Genomic DNA, 16,866 nt, shown 5'->3' on the forward strand with positions numbered 1-16,866 from the left:
GAGACAATGAAATATCAAAACAATTAGAACATATAAACAATGGTTTGCAGTTGTTTTGCTTTTGAAATATTGTAGTCCAAGATTTCAGAAATGTTACTTTCTCTATTTAATTAATGTGTCTTCCCAGGTCTGTTCCTACACAGAATGTAGAGGAATATACACCCAAGACATTCTTCTCACACTTATCAAACTTGTAGATTTGCTCCTCATACGGGGCAAGAATATTTTTCAGGCTCCATTCTTAATTAGTACTAGTAATTGGCAGTGGCAAAATTATGAGGTTTTTCTAAAGTCTGATTTTGGGGTTATACAAATCCTTACTCAGTTGCTCAAAATACATACAGTCCTATTCCTCAAGCAATTAGGATATGTATTTCAACTGCTTGAAGCCCAGATTTCCCAGTATGTCAGTTAACCTTTAATCTCAACTTACTTCCCAAATTCCCTTTTTCAAGATTTAATTTACTTCTGCTTTAGCTACGAATAAGCTCTATACTCAACATAGCAGTCGAAAGAGGGGAACTTGTCTCCTTGTTATGTTATGTTATTATGTTATGTTATTGTTATTTATTTTTTTTGTATAGCGCAACGGTTACTCAAAAAGAGAATCCCGGCGCTTTAGGTAAGGTGAAACAGGTTTCAAAATAACACAACACAGATAAAAAACAGTTCAAAAATCCACAGAAGAAACAGAGCTACAGGCAAACCTAATGAGAAAACAGCCAGGTTTTGAGGCCTTTCCTAAAATCAAGAAGAGTAGTCGCCCCCCGCAAAGGGAGCGGTAAGGAATTCCACATCTGTGGGGCCAGCAGACTGAAGGAGCGGCCGCCTAGGCGAGCCCTCTTCACACGCGGAACAGCCGCAAGAAGTAAAGATTCCGACCTCAACGCGCGAGTAGGATGGTAGAAAGTGAGTCTCTTTTGGAGATGTTTGGCTCCCACCTCATGGAGAGCTTTATAGGCCAAGGTCAGAGCCTTAAAGGCAATCCGTTTGCGGATGGGTAGCCAGTGTAGCGTCGCCAACAACCCAGAGGCGCTGGTGCGTCTACTTAGGCCAAAGATGTCCCTGGCCGCCGCGTTCTGTGCCACTTGAAGCCTCTGCAGCAAATACTCTGGCAGGCCCAAGTACAGACTGTTGGCATAATCCAACCTGGAGCCTATCAGGGCCTGCACCGTCAGCCTCCTGTGATCCTCGGACAGGAGAGGCAGAAACTTCCGCAACATTTTTAGCAGGCCGAAACAGGTGCCGGTTACCCCCAGAATCTGGGCTTTCATCGTCAGCCCCTTGTCCATCTTAACCCCCAGGTTTTTAGCCATGGGAGAAGAGCCGGACGGAGGGAACATGTCGATGGGCCACCAGGCCTGCCAGCAGGGCTCCGAATCGCACCCGAAGAAGAGAACCTCCGATTTATCGGAATTGCACTTGAGGCTGTGCAGTTGGAACCATGCGAACACAGCCCCAAGGCAATTCTGGATACTCTCCCCGTCAAAGTCAGCCCCCCTCTCACATGAGAAGAGGAGCTGAGTGTCGTCGGCATACGACACGATCCGGGCACCAAAAGACTCCGCCACCGCCGCCAAAGGGGTCATATAGATATTAAAGAGGGTCGGGCTCAAAATAGAGCCCTGAGGGACCCCGACTCCCAAAGGCGGCATTACAGCGGTGTCAGATGATGTCCAGATCGTTTGCCGGCGGCCGGCCAAGAAGGAAGAAAACCATTTGAGCACCGTCCCCCGCAGGCCAATCTCAAAGAGTCTTGCGAGCAGGCCCTCATGGGGGACGGTGTCAAAGGCCGCCGACAGGTCCAACAACACCAGCATGACTTTGCCCCCGGAATCCAGCACCCCTTTGATGGTTTCCGAAACCTCAAGGAGCGCGGTCTCGGTGCTGCGGTTTGAGCGGAAGCCTGACTGGGAGTCGTGCAAGATGTCATGAGACTCCAAAAAATTGGTGAGCACCGACTGAACGTGCTTTTCCAAGATTTTTACACAAGCCGGCAGCAGCGAGATAGGCCTGTAATTGGCTGGGGCTTTCGGGTCAAGTCCCGGCTTTTTAAGCAACGGGATGACCATTGCCTGCTTCCAAGATGGCGGCACCTCTCCCGAACTCAACGAAAGGTTGAGAAGAGGGTGAGCCAGCGGATTAACCACCTCCGCCAATTTACCCAGAAGCTTAGCTGGGCAGGGGTCAAGCGGAGACCCAGATTTTAAATTGCCCATGAGCGCAAGGGAGGCGGAGGCTGGCAGAGATGGAAACTCCGCCAATATGGTGCCCTGCATGACTGGGGGGGGCATACCCGCCTCTGGCACCGGCAGCGTGACCGGTCCACTCGAAGGAAAGGAGTCCTGGATGAGTTTGATCTTGCCTGTAAAAAAGCACGCCAGATCTGCTGCCCAGGATTCTACAGGGCCATCTTCCAAGACGGTGGTCCGGGGTGAGATGAATTCTCGAACGATAGTAAAAATCTCCTTACTGGAGTTCGAAGCTGCTTCGATTCTCCCCGCGAAATAGGCTTTCTTTTCGAGGCGGATGTCGCGGTGGTAAGCTTTAACCGCAGCCTTATAGGCAGACCTGTCCTTGCTGTCGTAATGTGCCCGCCAGGCCCTTTCGGCTACCTTGCACTGCTGCCGCGTAGCCCACAGAGCCGAGGTAAACCAAGGGGCCGAGACCCGCTTAGATGTCGGGCGGGGGGGCAGACCAGGGGCCAGGTCATTCAGCCTCTCTGTCAGCCACTTTTGCAGGGCCTCCAAGTCGCTTTCTAACTTGCCAGACAGAGGGCAAGGGTGAGTCACAGCAGCCTGGGCTAGCATCTCAGGGGTCACCCTGCTAAATGCCCTACAGGCTCGTCCCCTCTGCTGTGGGACAGGGTTCAACGCCCTAACCTTGCCACTGATTACAAATTTGGCAAGCCAATGATCCGACCACAGGACCGGGAGAATCTCTTTCACTACCAACGGAGAGGTCGAGAAAACCTGGTCTAGGGTGTGCCCCTTCTCGTGGGTCGGACCCTGTAGATGTGGGGTCAGGCCCAGCGGCGTCATCGCCTTCCCTGAACAACCTTACAGTGTCAACAGTGAACCCATTCAGCATCAACTTAGTAGCAGAGTAGCGAGGCATGACCCTTTCCATTATTCTTCCTAGAACTTCAAAGCTCATCAGGACCCTTTCTAAGCAATTTGAGCTCATGCCGTTGAAATTCATAACCCACATTAAAGGTGACTATTTTACTTGCAGCTTTGGTTTTTGCTTTGTTTTTTTCGAGAAAATTAAGTGTATTTGCTATTAGCAAAGGTCAACCTTTAAATACCTGGAAGGGGCTGGATCCACCAGACTGTTAGAGAACCTCCATTGTCATAACTCACACATTAGTGAACATGTTCATGTCTTTGCTTAGAAAGGTGATAGGACTGTTTGAGGAACACAATATGGGGTTGAATGGTTGTGATCATAACTTTGTCTTAGATGACATAATAATTATCAGTCATGAACACGTTGAATGAAGATTTTAATGGCTACTGAAATCCCAGCAACAGTTGTACTGTACCCCCATGGAGTTCAACTTGGCAACACACCCACCATATCTTAGACCAACACATCCATAATATGCCAACGGACCTGCAGTCATACACCAAATAAACATCGAAACAACATACAAACAACCAGGATTATATGTTGATACACCCACTATAATATACCAACCCACCTACATCATACAGCTACACAACCAACATAAGTCAACACATAAAAATGAACACATATTACCCTTTTTAATCCTTCCATGAAGGCTTTAATCACGGGTACTCTGAATAAGGAAACGTTTTGTCTGTTTTGCAAATATGCAGCTACTACTCCTAGCAAATGGATGTATAGGCTAATCCACATTGCCGTAAATGCAGCAGATAACAAACGATGCTTTGTGCAGAAGCATCAAGTGGATTGATATGGTTGTTGTTACAATAAATAACAAACCATTTCTATTTAGCAGCATAACATGCTCTAGTAGCAGGCTTTTTAGCCCCTTTAAGAATGTTTATACAGTCTGGTGGTAATTGTAAATAGCCGAACTCTATGACTTCAGGAGCCAAATCGCTAGGTTGAGTGCTTTGGGATTTAGATCTCGGATTTCTTCAAGGCTCGGAGTGAGTAGAGAGGGTGTAGGATGTAACCTTTGATGTGAACCACAGAGAGTTCTAACTGGGTAGTGCACCAAGGTTTGCATTCCAAAGTGGGGGCTATTAATATAAGTGTTAGGGACATTTGTCTGAGCTTCCAAAGCAGTAACGGAATTAGTGGGAGAGGCGGAAAAGCGTAAGCAAATAACCCTGACCAATTCATCCATAGAGCATTGCCTTTGGAAGCTTGGTGTGGGAACCTGGATGTGAAGTTTAGGCATTTTTCGTTGTGTACTGTGGTAAACAGATCTATTAGTGAAAATCCCAATTTTTGGAAGTAAGGAAGAAGAACGTTGCTGTCATGTTGTCTGTGTGGACTAAGACAGTTTTGCCTAAAAGTTGGGTGAGAAAAGTTTGAGTGCTAGAAACACTATTAGCAATTACAGGTAGTTTACATGGAGACGTTTGTGACTGTGTGACCACAACCCTTCTGCATCTACTGTCAAAATAATCTGTGGGATCGGGTCTATGAAGGGCAGCCGCTTTCCTAAGTTTTGTGGGTTACATCACTGCAGAGAGCGATGGGTGTGACGGTCTACCAACACTAGATTGGTTTATAGACCCTGTGATTGATTCTACTGATGTGCTAGACATTCTTGCAGAGGACGCATGTGAAGCCTTGCATGAGGTACGATTACAATGCAGGATGCCATCATTCCCAGCAGTTGCATGAAGCCTCTGGTTGATAATAATTGATTGGGGTGAAACTGTAGTATTGTGGACTGAATATTGTATGTAAATCATGGCTACATTGGGATTAGCTAGAGCTTTGCGAGTATTGAGGGAAGCTCCAAAATAAGACTGCACCTGTGCTGGACACAGGTGAGATTTCTGTACATTTACTGTGAAACCCAATTGGTGAAGCAGATGTACTGGTATCCGAGTGTGTATTATACAGGCTTGATAAGTGCTTGCTTTGAAAGCCAGTCGTCCAGGTAAGGAAAGACATGTATGCATTGTCTTCTGGTATGAACGGCTACTACTGCAAGACATTTGGTGAACACTGCAGGCTGTGGTGACGCCAACTGGAAGTACCTTGAACTGGTAACGTTGGCCTGCTATCACAAATCTGAAGTATTTGCGATGAGTGGGGTGAATTGGAATATGAAAGTAGGCATCCTTTAGATCTAGCGTAGAAATAATGTTGCACAGCTGTAACAGGGGAAGTACTTGTTGAAGAGATACCATGTGAAAATGCTCTGACAATATGTATTTTTTGTAACTCTTGGAGATCTAAAATAGGTCTCAAAGATCCGTCCTTTTTGGGGATCGGAAAGTAGAGGGAATAAACCCCTGACCTGTGATATTGGAGTGTGACTGGTTATATAGCCTCTTTGAGTAATAGAGAGTGAACTTCTTTTTGAAGCAAGTGCTTGTGATCTGGCAACATTTTGTGTGGTTGAGGAGGAATGTTTGGTGGATTGTTAGTAAGCTCCAGGCAATAGCCATGTTGGATAATTCCAAGCACCCATTTGTCGGTTGTTATTGATTTCCAAATAAGAAGAAAGTTTTGAAGTCTTCCGCCAACAGGTGTGGAGTAGTCAGCGGGAAGTGTTAGGAAGTCACTGCTTACTTGAGGAAGGGGAAGTGTGAGGTGAGGTGTTTTTACCTCTGCCCCTAGGACTATTTCCCCAATAACCCCCTCTGAAAAACCTTCTTGTAAAGGAGGTTTGGAAGGAGTAGTTTCTGTCCTGTAACTCCAGTTCTGTAGTAGGGGTATCTCTGTTATAGTCATAATCTAGTGAATAGTCCCGCCCATGTGCGTGGAACCCGGCAATCAAAAATAATCTCTTAAGTTGTCAAATCATGCAGAATCTGCAAAGACACTTAAGAGAGAATTTAAAGACAAATAATGCAGCCTATATCCACAGGCTACACTGTCCAGTACTTCAACTAGAAATTCCACCAAACAAAACCACACACAACACAGCCTGCCTAGTTTCTTCCACAGAGAAACTTGCCTCTACCAGTAAAAGACTCTGGAATGATAGAGAGAAAGGCATGGACAGACAAGCCCCGTAGGCTGCCATTATGTGGCTTAAATAGGATACTGTGCCTTTAAGGGAATTCTCCAGAACTTTCTCCCAGTATCCCAGAATGCACAGCAGGTCCCTTTTACTTTCAGTTCTTTTAGAAGGCGTAGCACGCCAGACCTGTAGCATTCCTTACATGAATATCTTTCTCCACCGGGGAGGAGGGCGGGCGCTTATGACTTTAACAGAGATACCCCTACTACAGAACTGGAGTTACAGGACAGAAACTACTCCTTCTGTAGTAGGGGATCTCTGTGTATAGTCATAATCTAGTGAATAGAATGTCAAGCCCATCCCCACACCAAACCGGCGGTGGAGAGAAGAAAATTAACACCACTATTGTGCAAACAAATTCCGCAGCGAAGCCTGCCGAACCTGAGCATCTGCCCTGGCATCAGTGTCCAGACACTAATGCTTAGCGGAGGTATGAACCAACTTCCAAGTGGCCGCCTTGCAGATCTCTGCAATCGGAACATTACGGAAAAAAGCTGTTGTGGCAGCTTTTCCCCTGGTGGAATGAGCCTTAGGTTTACCCCCTAAGGTCTTATTAGCTTTTTGGTAACACAACTGTATGCAGGACACAATCCACCTAGAGATGGACTGCTTAGAGGTAGCAAGACCCGTCCTGACCGATCCATAATTGACAAATAATTGGCCTGACCTACGAATATCTTTGGTTTTATCCAGATAAAATTTCAACACCCTCCTAACATCCAGGGAATGTAGAGACCTTTCCGCTGGAGATCAAGGATTCTGAAAAAACGTAGGCAACGTTATGGTCTGGTTGACATGAAAATCAGAAATACCCTTGGGAAGAAATTTAGGGTGAGTACGCATAACAACCTTAGCAGCATGAAATACAGTATAAGGTTCATGGCAACACAACGCCTGAATTTCACTCACCCTGCGGGCCGATGTAATGGCCATGCGGAACGCCGCCTTCCAGGACAGATGCTGCAACAAAACCTTATGAATAGGTTCAAAAGGCTCCTTCATCAATATGGACAGCACCACATTCAATTCCCATGAAGGCGAAGGAAGCCTGACAGGAGGGAACACTTTCTTCAAGCCTTCCAAAAAGCCTTTGATCACAGGGATCTGGAAGAAGGAAGTCTGTGAAGGGCATTTCATGTAGGCAGTCAATGCAGCAAGATGAACCTTAATGGAATGAACATTAAGTCCAGACTGCGCCAAATGTAGAAGGTAAGGAAGGACGACGTCTTCCTTGCACGTCGTCGGGTCATAGTTCTTGGACTGGCACCAGATACAGAACCTCTTCCACTTGTAAGCATAGGAGGTCCGAGTGGAAGGTCTCTTAGACTCCTTCAGTATGTCCATACAATCTTCGGGCAGATTCAAATGGCCATATTGCACTATCTCAGGAGCCATGCCGCCAGACTCAAAGACGAGAGGTTGGGGTGCAACATCTGCCCCCTGAACTTCGTGAGAAGGTCCGGCCTGCATGGCAACCGTATGTGAGGAAGGAGAGACCGGTGAAGCAGGTCCGTGAATCACCACTGTCTGGGCCATTCCGGGGCAATGAGTATCATCCGAGCCCTGGACCGGGCCAGCTTGAGGAGTACCGCCGGAATCAGGGGAATGGGTGGAAAAGCGCACAGAAAGCTGTTCCACCAGTTGATCCATAATGCATTCCCCAGCGTCCCCTGCTGGTAGTACCTGGAGGCGAAGTCTCTGCATTTGCTGTTTTCGGCGGTGGCGAACAGATCGACGTCTGGAGTCCCCCACCTTGCGAAGACTTCTCCTAGTACTTCGTCGTTTATGACCCATTCGTGGTTTTCCTGAATCAGTCTGCTCAGCGCATCCGCCTGAACATTCTGCACACCTGGCAGATGGGTAGCCGTTACCATCAGTCCTCTGGCCAGAAGCCAGTGCCAGATCGCCTGCGCCTCCTGTGACAGAGTGCGTTATCTCAAACCCCCCTGCTTGTTGAGGTAATATATCGTGGTCGTATTGTCCGTCTGTACAAGCAGAGAGTTGGTCTGAAAGGACGGAAGAAACGCCTTCAGTGCCAAGTGAACAGCTCGGAGTTCCAGGAAATTGATGTGATACGTGGTCTCCATCGGGGACCACGTTCCATGAATCCGTAGGTTTCCGGAGTGCGCCCCCCACCCTTGGAGAGAAGCATCCGTCACGACAGTCTGCGTGGGAATGTCCTTGTGGAAGGGAACCCCTCTGAGGAGATTCTCCGCTGAACACCACCACTTCAGCGACTGAAGAGTATGCAGAGACAGTCTTATCTTATCGTCCCAAGATCCTTTCCTCTGATCCCACTGGTCCTCCAAGCTTTCATGCAGCGGTCTCATGTGCAGTCGTGCGTGTGACGTCAGGAAGACACAAGAGGCCATCGATCCCAGTAGAGAAGACACCATCCTCACTGTTGTAGATGGAGTGGTCATAAGAGCCTGAGCCTTCCGAAGGAGTGATAATCGTCGCTCCTCCGAAGGAGACACGCTTGCTGACAGCGTATTGATGGAGGCTCCCAAGTACTGTATGCATTGGACCGGAGTCGGGACAGACTTGGACATGTTGATGTGCAACCCCAGCTTGTTCAAGAGAACGCAGGTCTTCTGGAAGTGTGCTCGAGCTTCCGAGAAGGAGGAGGCCTTGATCAACCAATCATCCAGGTACGAGTAGACAAACACCTTGTTCTTCCTCAGGTGTGCTTCTACCACCGCCATGCACTTCCAGAATGTTTTTGGCGCAGACTTTAGTCCGAATGGGAGTACTGTGTATTGATAATGATTGGCGCCGACTTGGAATCGCAGGAACTTCCTGTGTTTGTGTGCAATGGGCACATGGAAGTACGCATCCTGTAGGTCTATAGCACATAGCCAGTCTCCCTGTTGTAACTGAGGATAAATCTGATGCAACGACAGCATGCAAAACTTCTCTCTGCGAATCCATTTGTTTGCCTGTCGCAAGTCCAGAATGGGCCTGAACTCGTTCTTGTCCTTCTTGCGAATCAGGAAGAACCGTGAGTACAGACCTCTTCCTCTCTGAGACAGAGATACGTCTTCTATCGCCCTTTTCCTTAACAGGATATCTGCCTCCGCCTGGAGCTCGCGCAGCTGGAACTGCGAGCTGACTGGTGGAATTGCTGGAGGCGGGCTGGTGAACCGAAGACTGTATCCATTGCAAACAATATTCAGCACCCACTTGTCCTGAGTAATTTTGCTCCACTCGGCCAGAAAAAATTGGATGCTTCCCCCTACCGGCGTGGGTAACGGACCCGGGGGAAGTAAGCGCTCAGGGCCTAGACCCGGCCGGGCCTTTGGTCGCTGGTGCCGACTGTTGGCCGCCTCTGCCCTTCGGGTGTTTCTGGAACGGCTTACGGAACTGCTGTTGTTGCTGTGACTGTCCCAAAGCTTGGCCATGTCCTCTGCCCTGTCCACCCTACCGCCGTTGGAACGGGCGGTACGATTTCTTTGTCTCTTTGGGCTTTTCTAGACCCACAGTCGTGAGTGTCTCGACCTCCGCCTTCATGCGGGCCATTTCATCATCCGCATGTTTCCCAAATAGGGTTTCGCCAGAGAATGGAAGATTGGCAACCCTTTGCTGTGCGTCAGGTTTCAGTAACGTAAGGCGGAGCCAGGCATGTCGTCGCTGGTTAATCCCATGGCAAAAGCCAAGCGCCGCCAAGAGGAACGAATCTGCTGCAGTGCTGATAATCTGATTCGCTACCAGCATCCCTTCATTTAACACTTCCTGGAAATCTTCCCTCTTCTCACGAGGTAAGTGTTCTGCAAACTGCTGGAGGGAGTCCCAGAGGGCACGGTCGTAGAGCCCCAACAAAGCCGTGGCACTCGCAGCCTTCATAGAGGTAGCAGATATTCCACACACTTTCCTTCCAGCTGAATCCATCCATCTAGACTTTGTATGGGGGGGGGGGACTGTGGATGACGGGATGGTAGCATGCTGTTTGCGGGCCGCCGTCACTATAACAGAATCCGGAGGAGGTTCCACTCTCAGAAAAGCCGGATCCGAATCGGGGGCCCGGTATTTTTCTGTAATCTCGAGGGGGCCGCCTTAGTCACCGCGGGGTGAGGAAAAGGTCCATGGCCGGTTCCTCCAGGCCCGGCACCAGAGGCAGTAGTGGACGAGACAGGTGTTTCTGGTGCAGTGTCTCGAAAATTACAGATGTCTTGGGCGTGGCACGTCAAGGAGATGCCCAATTTGGCTGCGCCTCTTAATAGGACATCATGAAACGCCACCAGATCATCAACTGGCGACACACTTGTGTCCGGCGATCCCGACAAAGTCGGAGAGTAGTCCCTGGTCCCTGAGGACCTTGAGTGAGAGCGAGATCTGTGCCTCCTATGGCGGCGTCTCGACCGCGTGGATGACCTGTTGCGTGATCGCTCCCTCCTTCTGGAGCGAGAGCACGACCTCCCGGTCCGTGGGCGCTCCGCAGGTTTCCGTGGAGGCGTCTTCCGTGGCCCATCCTGGGGTCTTGGTCTAGGAGTCCCCTTAGGTGGTGTAGGAAGAGGAGGTAGTGACATCGATCTTGGTGGAGGAACAGGAGGTATCTCCGGCCTAGGGGCAGGGCCATGCGGCGGGAGCGGTGGTGGTGGCTGTCCTGAGGGAGGAAGTGGTGGGAGAGGAGGGTTGACGGGAGGATCCTCCTTAGGTACAGGGGGAGGAGGCGTCTTCGGCGGAGGTGGTTTATATACCACCGAGTACACCGAGCCCGGTGACTTCTTCTTCGGAGGGGACTGCAAACCAGCCCCTCCAGTAGGTATCGCCGTCTCTGGCGCCCTCCACCAGACTCAGCGTGACTTCTGGCGCCAGAACTCCTTCTGCGCCGCTTCGGGGAGTGGGAACGACTCCTCGACGCCGACCTCTTTCTCCTAGACTCCGAACGTCTTTTTTCCGGTGTCGAATATCGCCTCCGCGACTCCAGCGTCGAACGTCGCCTCTGAGACGTCGACCTCCGCCATGTCGACCGTTCCACTCTCGACGACTAGCGTCGACTACTCCTCGACACCGTCCGCCTTCGCGAGGTCCTCGACGCCGAGGATCCCCTCGACGCCGACAGCTAAGAACACCAATAGACTGCAACCATTACCAAACGGACACTATCCGTGTAACAATTGGAGCGTGTGCCACCTTACCTCAGTAACAAAAAAACAATCACTTTCAACAACAATACCACATGGCAACTCAGAGATTTCTCTAACTGCAATACGAGTGGGGTGGTATACCTAATCACATGTACGTGCAATCTGCACTATGTGGGCATGACCACAAGGAAGGTAAGCACTCGAATTGTGGAACACAGAAGCAATATACGCTGTAAGAAGTCAACAACACGCATGACTAACCACTTTATCGAGAAAAACCATACCCCAAATGATCTGAGATGGGTAGTCCTGGAATGTGTCAAGAACAAGGAAAACCTTGAGAAAGTCCTCCATGAGCGTCAACAACGCTGGGTTTTCAGACTTCAGACAGATGCAAGGGGACTAAACGATGACATACCGTGGGGTGCCCTTAGCAGGTGACACTACGCGATCGTGTTATCGCTCAAAAAGCCCCAAAGTACTGATCCCTAATAAGTTCCTAAATCTGAAACAAAGAATCCCTCATGTTCTCTGGAAGACAATGCATATTGCGATAACCTTTGTATAATGAGGCCTACTTACTCTAACTAACACAATGGGAATAGTAGAAAGACCCATGCAAGGCATATTAACATCCACCAAAGATGGCCGCCGGAACATCACAGTCTAGTCTCCAAACCCGGAAGTCAATACCTATAAAAACCGGACCCACGGACCATTTTGCAAGATGCGGTCCAAGGGGAAGCAGCTAGTTAATACCACGCGGCATTGCTGACTAGGAAGTAAGTGTCTAAACCATCTGGGCCTAAAAGACTTGGGACATTAGATCGAGTTCCACACACCATTCAAGATGAAAAACGTTAGAAAACTAATCCTGTGTTTTATAACTCTACAAACTTTTTTAGCATTGTTTCCATCGAGGCGATACCGCCCCCCTAAGAGACCATGATGTGCCATTAAGCACCAACAAATGTAAATATTTGGAATACTTTCCCTTTGGTTATGTGTCAAAACTGTGTGCTCACTGTTCTATGTATAGTCACTCTGTATGTCTGTCACGATTTTTCACGTTATTTTCACTTCCAGTGTAAATTAACGATCAGACATCAGACTTTGAAAGCATTAACGCACCAATATGTCGAAACTACACCATATAGACCATGTGCATGTCTGAACGTGCATGGATAATGTACGTCTTGAAGGACGAAAAGTCCCCGATCTCGGTTGAGATAGGGGCAAGGTGGTTGTTACATTGTTTTTGTTCATATCCTTTACAGGTTCACCATTGAACAATACATCTGCGCGTGTACCGAGTCGGAACAGCGTCAATCACTGTAAATATTCTTTGCACTAATATATTCTTCAAAATCCTAAATCTAGGTTTTTTAGGAGTGGCATTATACAGGGCTGGTCCCTGTATGGTCCTGACGAAACGCTAGGGGTAGCGTGAAACATGTTGACCATATACTGAACCTACCCACATCACTGGTTGGTACACAGTATAAACCCCACTTTTAACATACCGGTCTAGGAGCAGAATAAAACATTGAGGCCCACTAGCACGGTATTTTTAACACTCACACACACATCCACTCCACTCTTCTCACACCACACATAGTCCTTCACCTTAATAGTACTCCTACGTAGTTCGCAAGTCGTAGCACGCCCCTTTTCGTAGAGAACTGGGATGACCCCGATGATGAAGCATGTCACCGTGAGGAAACTCCGGTGAGTGAGGGGAACACAAGAAAGAACATTTTTTCTTTCTTAAAAGCTACACCAACATACTTTTGTTAGGTAACCTTCACACAAGACAGGTCCCCGAACCCAGATATTGGCTTCCTTTTTACACATTTGTCGAAAAGAGCAGGCATTTTAGAGCCCTAAAAAGCCTGAACAAACACACAGGAGAGAAGGGAAACACCAAGAATATAAATTGCAAACACTTATCAAAAAGTGAACTTAAATCCAATATAAACCCTTGAAAAGGGGAAAGCTCAATGCCAGGGTCCTGTTAGCAGGAGCCGGAAAAAAGAACTGAAAGTAAAAGGGACCTGCTGTGCATTCTGGGATACTGGGACAAAGTTCTGGAGAATTCTCTTAAAGGCACAGTATCCTATTTAAGCCCCATAATGGCAGCCTATGGGGCTTATCTGTCCATGCCTTTCTCTCAATCATTCCAGAGTCTTTTACTGGTAGAGGCAAGTTTCTCTTTGGAAGAAACTGGGCAGGCGGTGTTGTGTGTGGTTTTGTTTGGTGGAATTTCTAGTTGAAGTATTGGACAGTGTAGACTGTGGATATAGGCTGCATTATTTGTCTTTAAATTCTCTCTTAACCTCATAGATGCTATTAAACATTCCTCCCCAGTGCTGCGCTGTCCATTGGAACTAGTGCTGAATGGACGTCCAATGGTCGTGCGCAGCACTGGGGAGGTAGTGCTGCCGTCGGCCAATGCACCGAGGCAGCACTTAAGGGGTTAAGTGTCTTTGCAGTTTCTGCATGATTTGACAACTTAAGAGATTATTTTTGATTGCCGGGGTCCACGCACATGGGCGGGACTATTCACTAGATTTTGACTATACACAGAGATCCCCTCCTACAGAAGTTTCCTTTATATGAGGAAGTGTTCTAGTCCGTGCCTGTAGACTTGGACCCTCCTCTATAAAAAGAGCGCAGAAAGGAACCTCTGTTTTAGGGAATATGAAGCGCTCCCATCGATTTTACCGCATCAGTATCCTTTTTCATTTTTTCCAGTGCTAAATCCACTTTGGGACCAAAAAGGTGTTTTTTGTCAAAATGTATGTTCAGATGGATTGTTGGACTTCATGCTTGAATCCTGAAATCCTTAGCCAAGCATGAAGCCTTAGTAAGATGCTGGTATTCACTCCTCTAGCGGCAGTGTCAGCGGCATCTAGAGCGCATCCGATAGAAGCATTGGAAATGAATTTCCTTTCTTGGACGAAGTCCTGAGCCTTTGCCTTATGTTCATCTTGGAGAAACTGCAGTAAGTGTTCCATTTCGTGCCAGTGGGCTCTATCATATCTTGCCAGCAGGCCTTGCGTATTAGCAATATGCCATTGATCAGCTGCTTGCGCCGCTACATGCTTGCCTGAAGCATCAATCAAGCTTTGATTCTTTATCTGGGGGAGAAGCATCCCCAGATGCTTGAGAATTAGCTCTCTTTCTGGCATCTGATAGCAAGAGGTAACTGACCGTTAATAAAAATGGGATCTGTGGGGGAAGATTTATATTTTTATCTACCATAGGAGTAAGTATTCCAGCACGGATGGGGTCTTTAAAAATATTGTCTGTGTGCCTCAATATTGCCTTGAGCATAGGGGGTGTTTCATTAGATTTGCGTGATCCTAATGTGTCGAAGAGAAAATCTTCCTCTAAAGCCTCTTTATGTAGTTCCACCCGATGTTTTTCTGCTGCCCTGGCAATAAGCAGTTGGTATGAAAGATTGTCATCAGGTGGAGATGGCCTGGCAGGATAAAGATCTGGGTCTGTATGCTGTGGAGGATCAGTTGTGTAATCTGTCCAAGGATCTAGAAGTTGTGCCTCGTCAGTGTCACCAGTGTTAAGTTGAGGTGAAGGAGGCTGACTTGGTGTAATGTTTGATGGATCATGCTGTGGTGAAAAGGGAGGAGGAGGAGGAGATGGACAAGTGTGAAAGGCTCTAGTGCTTACACTAGTCTTTTTCAAAGGAATTATATGTGGCTCATATTCATCTGAAAGCTTGTGCTTGGCTAGTGGCTTAGCATGTATCTCTCCTGTATCTGGATAAATATACAGTTTTTTTCTGTTTTGGATCCAATTTAATAGGTGTGTCTTTTTTAGGATCCAGTGAAATTGCGGGCAAGTCTTTGCTTTTCAGCCATGAATATTTCAGAGTCGAGCCGGAAAGTCCTTTTGGTGCCAAAGGTTTCGACTCTGAGGGTTTCTTGAGTTTCGGCGTTGAGGGTTTCGGAACAGATTTTGGTTTTGGAGCTCGAAGGTAGGCTTCGGGTGACTTGGTCCTGAGCCAGAAGGCTTTTTGGAGGGTTTTGGTACCAAGCCCGAAGGCGGAGGGGGAGAAACTTCTTCTCAGTGCCGACCTTGGCCTTGAGGCGGAGGTGGTGCCGAAGTCTTAGATTTTTTAGGGAGGGGGGGAAGAAGGTGTCTTTGGTACTCCAGTCCCTTGTCCCTGCGGCACCTCATGATCTCCAAGGTCAATCTGCAAATCCAAAACAGTCGGACGCCGCCAAAGCCAGTTCTTCTTCTTCTGCTGCTGATAATCCTTGTTCGGAGTCGTCGCCGTACAAATCCAGTGTGATATTCAACAACTGACGATGCATCTCTCGACTCCGAGCCCGACGATCACGGAGTGTTTTCTTTGATCTGAAGTAACGGCACGCGTTGCAGTCTTACTCTTTGTGCTTGGGGAACAAGCAGAAATTACACACCTGATGAGTCTGTGCATGGATATTTTACGTGGCACAGAGGACAGAATTTAAATGGAGTCCGTTCCATCGACGAGAAGCCGAAGGGAAGCAGATGGGCCGGAAGTCCGCCAGCAGATTTTCGGACCGAAATGTTGAGGTCTTGAATTTTAATTCGAATCGCAGAGAGAAAAGCACGGTAAAGGCCATCTGATTGTCCTTGCCCGGGAGGTGTTCCGCCATGAGGAAGATATTCCTTTGAATGGCCCACTTCCACATGCTCTGAGCCAGATGAGACAACTGGAGAGTGTGTACCTCCCTGCTTCTGGATGTAGTACATGGCCGTCATGTTGTCCGCCCGGATCAACACGACCTTGTTGCACAGATGTACTTTGAATGCTTTCATCGCCATGAAGATAGCCATCAGTTCTAGAACGTTGATGTGCATCTTCCTCTGCTGTGCCGTCCATAGTCCCTGCACAGTGTAGTGGAGTACATGAGCTCCCCAACCCTGGAGAGATGCGTTAGTTGTCAGAATGATCTGTGGCACAGGCTCCTGGAACGGTCGTCTCTTGCAAAGGTTTTGTGGATTCCACCAATGCAGAGAGCTGTATGCACGACCGGTTACCAACACTAGGTCTTTCAACTGTCCGTGAGCCTGAGTCCACTGACGTGCTAAGCACTCCTGAAGCGGACGCATATGTAGTCTCGCGTGCAGGACTATGAAGATGCAGGAGGCCATCATGCCTATCAACTGCATGAACACTCGTGCTGGAAGCGAGTATTGAGGCCTGAATTTCTGTATCAGCGATTGAATGCTGCTGACCCTCACTGAATTTGGCTGTGCTTTGGCTGCCAGAGTGTTTATTGTCGCACCCAGATACTGCCGTATGTGGGCGGGTTGCAGGTGGGACTTTGGGTAATTCAGTGACAATCCCAGATCGTGAAGAAGGTGAATGGTGTGGGACATGTGGGCGGCACACTGCTGGGCCGACTTTGCCTGGATTAGCCAGTCGTCCAGATAAGGGCAGACGTGAATGTTCTGTCTCCATAGGTGTGCCGCTACTGTCGCCAGGCACTTTGTAAACACCCTGTGTGCCGTGGTGACTCCTAAAGGTAGAACCTTGAACTGGTGATGTTGATTTTGGATGGTGAACCC

The 16,866-nt window shown here is 48.3% G+C and overlaps 1 protein-coding gene across 3 annotated transcripts in view; it reads right to left on the minus strand.

The window, feature by feature from the left end:
• DMTF1 (cyclin D binding myb like transcription factor 1) overlaps window positions 1-16,866 on the minus strand; it is a 482,730-nt gene that overhangs the window by 277,533 nt on the left and 188,331 nt on the right. The window lies entirely within an intron of this gene.

The sequence above is a fragment of the Lissotriton vulgaris genome, chromosome 1_1 (assembly GCF_964263255.1).
Source record: "Lissotriton vulgaris chromosome 1_1, aLisVul1.2, whole genome shotgun sequence".
NCBI lineage: Eukaryota > Metazoa > Chordata > Amphibia > Caudata > Salamandridae > Lissotriton > Lissotriton vulgaris.